General features: G+C 38.5%; 1 long non-coding RNA gene across 1 annotated transcript; it reads right to left on the reverse strand.

Moving 5' to 3' along the window:
- Window positions 1–4,519: 4,519 nt before the first annotated feature.
- LOC116528250 lies at window positions 4,520–9,048 on the reverse strand. Its single transcript, XR_004258944.1, has 3 exons — window positions 8,883–9,048; window positions 6,602–6,604; window positions 4,520–4,534 (listed from the first exon to the last, which is right to left on the reverse strand). It is a non-coding gene; the product is annotated as an uncharacterized LOC116528250 (long non-coding RNA).
- Between the last annotated feature and the right edge of the window lie 611 nt (window positions 9,049–9,659).

The raw sequence follows: 9,659 nt of genomic DNA on the forward strand, positions 1-9,659 counted from the left end.
AGGTCATTCTAAGAAAAAGCCTTTTGTTTCTCAGCATTGCTCGGCAGTATACTGTGCGAACTGAGAACACGTGACAATCTTGGTTTTCCTATTACAGCTGCACATCTACAAGTTCTCCTGTGTGTTTTTGTTTTAAGCCAGCTGGCACCAATTACCCTGCATTGGTCATCTTGTTCACAGTCCTGCTGTACTGAGAGTGGGAGAAACTGAAACAGTCACAATTGTGGAAGACAAAAAACACTTTGGAACTGTCCACCAAGGCCTTTAGAAGAAATTCTGTCTGAAGACCTCTTGTTTGGGTTACCACTGAAACAACTGAGACAAGAAAAAAATAACCAAATAAGTCAATGGGAAATTAGTTTCTCTTGAAGAAAGCCTAAGACATTCTTGCTAAGACATCCAAAAACAGTGTGGCTAAATCTGCAGTGCCCATATCCCAGACCAAGCCCCACCCCAGAACCTGCCTCCACCATTCTGGCAGCCCTTCTACTTGCAATTTCCAAAACCAAAATCCTTAGAAACTTATTTAATTATTAAGTTTTTGAGCTTTTATTTCAAGCAGAAATTGTGACTAGATTTTCCTTAAAGAATAAATTGATCTGATCAAATCTTTATTGTAGCATTTATCTAAGTCCTCAGCTTATTAGAGTAGAATCTAGATGTGAAACCTGGCATGTATCTACACACACACACACACACACACACACACACACGAAACTTAATTCACTTGCTACATTAACAGTCTTGCTGGCACTCTCTCATCTTTCAAGAATAGTATGGTTGGCTGCCTTTATGTTTTCATTTAGCATCTCAAAATGGGGACTTCTTATTTGAGAAGGGTTACAGCATGACTCAGCCATTTGGTTAATCTGACTGATTAGCATTCTGTTGCCCATTAACAGCACTAAAAACAACAACTGGAGTTCCAAATACTTCTCAGATTTCCAAACAGAACTTTTCAGTGTCAAGGACATTTGTTGCTTCCTGACCTTGGTAAATTTTGGCCTAGTTAATACCCCGGAAAAAGCCCTCTTATTTCCCTGAACAGAGAAGACATCATTTTAAATGACCTCCTAAATTGGCAACCTCCTAAACCATACTACCTTTTCAAAAATACAATTCCAAATTAAAATTCTATGTCAGGAGGAAAACATTAAGTGAATTGCAAGCGTTTTTCTGAGCCTCATTTAACTCAGGTGCATGAAGTTAGGAAGGCAAATTTACATAAAGCTTGTTTTGAGTTTGAGTGTTTCTGCCAGGGGTGGGGGAAGTGGGATCTATATTTTTATAACTGTGAAAAGGCTGTAGCTAAAATTTAGATATAAAATTACAAAATTAAAATTCAGCATTTGCTCTAGGGCAGTGGGGAGGAAGAACGAGAAAGCTAGCTAAACAGTGAGAGAGCGTAACAGTATGTGGATTGCGTGCCATGCAAACTTATCAGGCAGCCTTGATTCAAAGAGGGAAATTTAAGTGGCAACTTCATAAAAAGATTCAAAATACTCATGACTCAAACCAATGTTTTTAGTATTCTTAATTTCTCATTTATTTTTGTATACCTTTGCTGTAAAAATGTGATAAAAATGAACAAATATGTTTGTGTAGTTTGCCCTGATTGTATGCGGATGATATAGAGAATAAAGACATGATTCATAATATTAAAGAATCCACCCTCGATGGGGAAGACCACCAGGAGAGCAGTAATGTAACCGAAATGGGCAGACATGACCAGAGCAAAGAGGAGACGCCCCTGTAGGCAAGGGAGTAGGTCAGGGAATGTGTTCTGGAAGAAATGCCCCAGGAAGTAAACCTTGGGTTTTCCTTTTTACTTCCTTTTCTAGCTAGGCAAGCACTTCCTTTCCAGGTCTGCAGGTTTTCTTCTCATCTAGGTTATTTATTTAGTAGTTACTATAGGTAAATGTATTAATTGTATTATACATATTTTCTCAATTATTCTTCCCCAAATCATATTAAATAGGTTTTACTATTATCACCTTCGTTATGGCATGAATGGTGTTCCTCCAAAATTATGTCGACGCCCTAATCCCTTGGACCTTAGAATACGACTATATTTGGAGCTAGGACCTTTAAAGAGGTAACTAAGTTAAAATGGGGTGATTAAGATGGGCTGTAATCAAATATGACTGGTGTCCTTATAAGAAGCAGTGATCAGGCTATAAACAACACAGAGAGACAACCAGGTGAGGACACAGCAAGACCGTGGACATCAGCAAGCCAAGGACAGAGGCCTCTGAAGAAACCAAACCTGACCTTGGACGTTCAGCCTCGAGAAAACTTCTTGGAGTTTTAGCCTTTGAGAAAACTTCTGCTGTTTAAGCCACCTAGTCTGTGGGATTTTGCTATGACAGCCCTAGCAAACTAATATCCCTTTTCACAAATAAGAAAACAGAAACTTAGAATAGTTGCTCAAAGTTACACAAAAAGTCTCAGAACCAAGATTTGAGACTGGGTCTCTCTGATCCAGAGCTTCTGTTAACTCCCAAACGCAACTGCATCCTATGAGCCCTTGCCTTCCCAGGTATGCTCTGAACCCCACCAGGAATGATTCCCTTTGCAGGGCTTCCCACTCCCTTTATGAGCCCCTCTTCAGCATACCTAACTCTCATTAAATAAGAACTTGCACCAGCACTGTAGTCATTACCATGGCAAATTCTCTGTGGGACTTAGGATCAGAGACAGGCTGGGACCTGAAGGAGATCACAATCCCATGGGACATAAAAAGTAGCAGTTAAATAGCATCCCAAGGAATCAAGCGAATGCTGAATGACTACTACAGGTGACAAACAAAGAGCTATCTACCTCCCCATTACCATACTCTCCCTTACTACTACATCTGGTTCCCATCCCTAATCTGAAACTGCACTTGCCATGGTCTCCTAGTTTCCAAATCCAATGGGCACTAGTAATCTTATGTGACACATCTGTAAGTTTGACACCATTGGCCCTGCCTTCCTTTTTAGAAACACCCTTCTCCCTTAACATTCTTGGCATGATTTTCTGGTTTTCTTTTTTTCTTTCTGATTACCCTTGTTCAGTAACCTTATATGGTTCCATCTCTTTATCCCATCTTTCTATATTGGTGAGTCTTGGATTCTGTTCTCAGTCCATCTCTTCTCTCTCTACATACTCAACCTTGATGATGATATCCATTCCCATATTGTCAACCCCACCCACCAATGACTCCTAAATCTATATCTCTGGCCCAGACCTTGTTTCTGAGCTCTAAACCCACACATCCAGCTGCCACAAAAAGGCAGAAGCATAGGATGCACAGGTTTAGAAAGTTTAGGATGGGCAGGTATGGGAACCATGCAGGTCTTCATTTACACTAAGGTTTCATTATTTCTTACTTAATTTCTTTAATATTTTGGTGTCCTCATCTATAAAAATGAAAATAATAATATCCACCTGAAGAAGCTTTTGTAAGGATGCAGTTCTGAAGTCTCCCAAAACCACTCAGGTTCAATAGTTGGCTAGAACTCAGAGAATTCAGAAATGCCATTTTGCTGTCGATTACGGCTTCTTACAGCCAAAGAATAAAAACTAAAATCAACAAAAGGAATTAGATGGGGCAGAGTCCAGTAGAGACCAGGCACAGAGTTTCCAGTTATCCTCTCCCAGTGGATCATGTGGACACCAATAACTTCTTCTAACAAAAATGTGGGACAATATGCATGGAGTATTGCCAACCAGGGAAGCTCATCTGAGCCTTAGTATTCAGAGTTTTTAATAAGGGTCAGTTATGTACACATGGCTGACCACCCAGGTGGCTAACTTCAGCCTCTCCAGATGTCAAGCCCAAAGCCCCCACCATAAATCACTATAATAACCTTGTTAGTATAAACTATCTGGCATGGCTCAAAGTTCCAGGTAAACATCGATATTTTTATCAGGCCTACAGGTTGGTAAGAACATCTAGATTCCCAGTCAACACATTTACTGCACAGAGGATAAATCAGTTCATGCATGTAATGTGTTTAGCACAGTGTCTGACACATAATAACTCAATAAATGTTAATTGTTGCTAATATTTTTACCTTGTGTTCTTTACTTTCCATGTTCAGCCAGCTACCAAGTTCTTACATCACCATCCTCTTTCTTTTCTATTTCCCTTTATGCCCTTCCTTTATACAGTGGAGGATATATAATGAAATAAGAAAATATGTAAAATGAACAGGTGAATTTTTAAAAAATCCAAATAAAACTTCTCAAAAAAGTGATCTTTGAAATTAAAAACTCAATGAATGTCATGAGCATCAGATTATCCACAGATAAAAGAGCAGTAAAGATTCTAACTTTAATTTTATCCTAATTTGTGTACTTTTTTCATAAGGAAACACACAAAAAGATCCACTGTTGCATTCTTTGAAACAGTAGGAAATTAGAATTGGTAAGGAAGTGTATAAAAAATAATGGTATACTTTCCATGGGATACTATGTAGCCATAAAAAGAAATGAGATCATGTCCTTTGCAGGGACATGGATGAAGCTAGAAGCCATCATCCTCAGCAAACTAACACAGGAATAGAAAACCAAACACCACATGTTCTCATTCATAAGTGGGAGTTGAACAATGAGAACACATGGACACAGGGAGGAGAATAACACACACCAGGCCCTGTTGGGGGATTCGGAGTGAAGGGAGGGAGCTTAGAGATCAGGTCAATAGGTGCAGCAAACCACCATGGCACATGTATACCTATGTAAGAAAACTTCATGTTCTGCCCATGTATCTTGGAACCTAAAGTAAAATTTAAAAAAAATAAATGTAAAAATAATGGTGTATTTTTACAGCAGAATGATATTCAGATGTTGAAATAAATGAACTAGATTTAAATGTATAAATTTATATAAATGCATAGTAAATTATAGTAGTGAAAAGTAAGGTAAAAATGGATAAAGGATTATGCCATTTCTGTATATTTCTAAAACTCAAACTATAACACCCAGAACTTACATTTACATATTTTGAAAATGTATAAATATAGATTAGAAGGATACACACCAGATATAGAATATTTCTTATCCCAGGAGAGGAGAGGTAGTGAATGGGGAAGTCAAGAAAAGATTATAAGACTTTCTACTGCATTCTATTGTTACATTAAAAAAAAAAAAATCCAGCCTGGGAAACATAGCAAGACTCCATCTCTACAAAACTTAAAAATTCAGCCAGGTAGGGTGGTGCATGCCTGTAGTCCTAGCTACTCAGGAGGCTGAGACAGGAAGATCATTTGAGCCCAGGAGTTCAAGGTTGCAGTTAGCTATGACTGCTTCACTGCACTCAGCCTGGATGACGGAGTAAGACCTTGTCTCTAATAAAACTAAATAAAAAAATTTTAAAAATGTAATTGGAGCAAATATAGCAAACATGCACCATAGATTACTATCAGTTCTGTCATGTTCTCTCTTTCTCTTCCTTCCCCCATATTATACCTTTATATTAGCCAGGGTTCAACCATAGAATGAAACAAGGTAAGAGATATATATTATAAAAGAATTATTACATAGAATTATCATATGATCCAGCAGCTTTATTCTTAGGAATAAACCCACAGGAATTGAAAGCAAGGACTTATACAAATATTTATATTCCAGTGTTTGTTGCAGCATTATTCACAATAGCCAAAATGTTCAACCCAAGTGTCCAGCAATTGATGAATGGATAAATGAAATGTTGTATATACATACAGTAGAATATTGCTTAGCCATAGATACATGCTACAACATTGGTGAACTTTGAAAACTTATGCTAAATGAAATAAGTCAGACACAAAAGAACAAACATTGTATGATTCTACTCGTGAAATATCTAGAATAGTCAATTTCATAGAGACAGAGAATATATTGGAGGTTACCATGACATGAAAAGAAGGCAAAAGGGAGAATTATTGCTCGATGGCTACAGAGTTTTTGTTTGGAATGATGAAAAAATTTGGAAATACATAGTGGTGATGGTTTCATAACATTATTGATATAATTAATGCCACTGAATTGTACACTTAGAAATCACTAAAACAGTAAATTTTGTTATCTATATATTTACCACCATTTTTTTAAAAATTAATAATGTAATATGTCAAAAACCATTAATTTGTATACTTTAAATAGGTAAATTGTATTGTATGTGAATTATATATCCAAAAAAGAGACAGAGATGTATTGCAAGGAATTGGCTTACCCAGGCCCCTGGGTTTCAAGCACAAAACTGGGCTGCCATTTGGGCAGACATCGAGCTACCTGCAGGACTTTTTCTTTATACTCCAGTGGCACCTGGAATGCCAGCAAGACATAACCATTCACTCCTCTGGAAAGGAGGCTGAAGCCAGGGAGCCAAGTGGTCTAGCTCAGTGGGTCCCACCCCCACGGAGCCCAGCAAACTGAGATCCACTGGCTTGAAATTTTGGCTGCCAGCACAGCAGTCTGAAGTTGACCTGGGATGCTTGAGCTTGGTGGGGAGAGGGACGTCTGCTGTTACAGAGGCTTGAGTAGGTGGTTTCCCCATCACAGTGTAAACAAAGCCACAGGGAAGTTTGGACTGGGCAGAGCCCACCATAGCTCGGCAAACCCACTGTAGCCAGACTGCCTCTCTAGATTTCTCCTCTCTGGGAAGAGCATCTCTGAAAGAAACGCAGCAGCCCCAGTCAGGGGCTTACAGATAAAACTCCCAACTCCCTGGGGCAGCTGCGGGCACAGCTTCAGCAGACTTAAACATTCCTACCTGCTGATTCTGAAGAAAGCAGAGGATCTCCCAGCACAGCATTCAAGCTCTGATAAGAGATAGACCGTCTCCTCAAGTGAGTCCCTGACCCCATGCCTCCTGACTGAGAGATACCTCCTAGCAGGGTTCGACATACATCTCATAAAGAAGAACTCTGGCTGGCATCTGGCAGGTGCCCCTCTGGGACGAAGCTTCCAGAGGAAGGCACAGGGAGCAATCTTTGCTGTTCTGCAGCCTGTGCTGGTGATACCTAGACAAACAGGGTCTGGAGTGGACTCCCAGCAAACTACAGCAGATCTGCAGCAGAGGGGCCTGACTGTTAAAAGGAAAACTAACAAACGGAAAGGAATAGCATCAACATTAACAAAAAGAACATCCACACAGAAATCTTATCTGAAGGTCAACAACATCAAAGATGAAAGGTAGATAAACCCATGAAGATGAGGAAAAACCAGTTCAAAAAGGCTGAGAATTCAAAAAACCCAGAATGCCTCTTCTCTCCAAAGGAAAACAACTCCTCACCAGCAAGGGAACAAGAATGAGTTTGATGAATTTAGAAAAGTAGGCTTCAGAAGGTGGATAATAACAAACTCCTCTGAGCTAAAGGACCATGTTCTTACCCAATGCAAGGAAGCTAAGAACCTTGAAAAAACATTAGAGGAATTGCTAACTCGAATAACCAGTTTACAGAAGAACATAAATAACCTGATGGAGCTAAAAAAAACACAGCATGAGAACTTCGTGAAGCATACACAAGTATCAACAGACAAATTGATCAAGTGGAAGAAAGGATATCAGAGATTGAAGACCGATTTAATGAAATAAAGTGTGAAGACAACAAAGGAGAAAAAGCATGAAAAGAAACAACGTCTCTAAGAAATATGGAACAATGTGAAAAGACCAAACCTATGTTTGACTGGTGTACCTGAAAGTGATGGGGAGAATGAAACCAAGTTGGAAAACACTATTCAAGACATTACCAGGAGAAATTTCCTAATCTAGCAAGACAGGCCAACATTCAAATTCAGGAAATACAGAGAACACCACAAAGATACTCCTCAAGAAGAGCAGCCCCAAGACACATAATCATCAAACACACCAAGGTTGAAATGAAGGAAAAAATATTAAGGCCACTCAGAGAGAAAGGTTGGGTTACCCACAAAGGAAAGCCCATCAGACTAATCTCTCTGCAGAAACCCTCAAAGCCAGAAAAGAGTGGGGGCCAATATTCAACATATTTTAAAAAAATAATTTTCGACCCAGAATTTCATATCCAGCCAAACTAAGCTTCATAAGTGAAGGAGAAATAAAATCCTTTAAAGACAAGCAAATGCTGAGAGATTTTGTCACCACGAGGCCTGACTTACAAGAGCTCCTGAAGGAAGCACTAAATATGGAAAGGAAAAACCGGCAGCAGCCACTGCAAAAACATACCAAATTGTAAAGACCATCAACACTATGAAGAAACTGCATCAAATGGGCAAAATAAGCAGCTAGCATCAGTATAACAGGATCAAATTCACACATAACAACATTAACCTTAAATGTAAAAGGGCTAAATGCCCCAATTAAAAGACATAGACTGGCAAATTGGTTAAATAGTCAAGACTCATTTGTGTGCAGTATTCAGGAGGCCCATCTCATGTGCAAAGACATACATATGCTCAAAATAAAGAGATGGAGAAAGATTTGCCAAGCAAATGGAAAGCAAAAAAAAAAAAAAAGCTGGGGTTGCAATCCTAGTCTCTGATAAAACAGATTTTAAACCAAAAAGACCAAAAAAGACAAAGAAGATTATTAGATAATGGTAAAGAGATCAATGCAACAAGAAGAGCTAACTACCCTAAATATACATGTACCCAACACAGGAGCACCCAGATTCATAAAGCAAGTTCTTAGAGGCCTACAAAGAGACTTAGGTTCCCACACAATAATAGTGGGAGACTATAATACCCTACTGTCAATATTTGATCAATGAAACAGAAAATTAACAAGGATATTCAGGACTTGAACTAAGCTCCGAACCGAGTAGACCTAATAGACATCTACAAAACTCTCCACCCCAAATCAACAGAATATACATTCTTCTCAGCACCACGTCGCACTTCTTATAAAATGGACCACATAATTGGAAGTAAAACACAAAAGAATAAAAATCATAACAGTCTCTCAGAACACAGTGCAATCAAATTAGAACTCAAGATTAAGACACTCACTAAAAACTGCACAACTACGTGGAAATTGAACCACCTGCTCCTGAATGACTACTGAGTAAACAACGAAATTAAGGTAGAAATAAATAAGTTCTTCCAAACTCATGAGAACAAAGACACAATGTACCAGAATCTCTGGGACACAACCAAAGCAGTGTTTAGAGGGAAACATATAGCATTAACTGCCCACAGGAAAAAGCATAAAAGATCTAAAATCAACACCCTAACATCACAATTAAAAGATGAAAGAAACAAGAGCAAACAAATTCAAAAGCTAACAGAAGACAAGAAATACCTAAGATCAGAGCAGAACTGAAGGAGATAGACACACACACACACACACACACACACACACACACACACACCCTAAAAAAAATCAATGAATCCAGGAGCTGTTTTTTAAAAAAACGTTTAACAAAATAGATAGACTACTAGACAGAATAATAAAGAAGGAAAGAGAGAAGAATCAAACAGACAAAATAAAAAATGATAAAGGGGATATCATCTCTGATCCCACAGAAATACAAACTACCATCAGAGAATACTATAAACACTTCTATGCAAATAAACTACAAAATCTAGAAGACATGGATAAATTCCTGGACACATATACTCTCTGAAGAATAAACCAGGAAGAATTCGAATCCCTGAATAGACCAATAACAAGTTCTGAAATTGGGGCAACAATTAATAGCCTACCAACCAAA

The sequence above is a fragment of the Sapajus apella genome, unplaced genomic scaffold, assembly GCF_009761245.1.
Source record: "Sapajus apella isolate SASKATOON/1434 unplaced genomic scaffold, GSC_monkey_1.0 scaffold57, whole genome shotgun sequence".
NCBI lineage: Eukaryota > Metazoa > Chordata > Mammalia > Primates > Cebidae > Sapajus > Sapajus apella.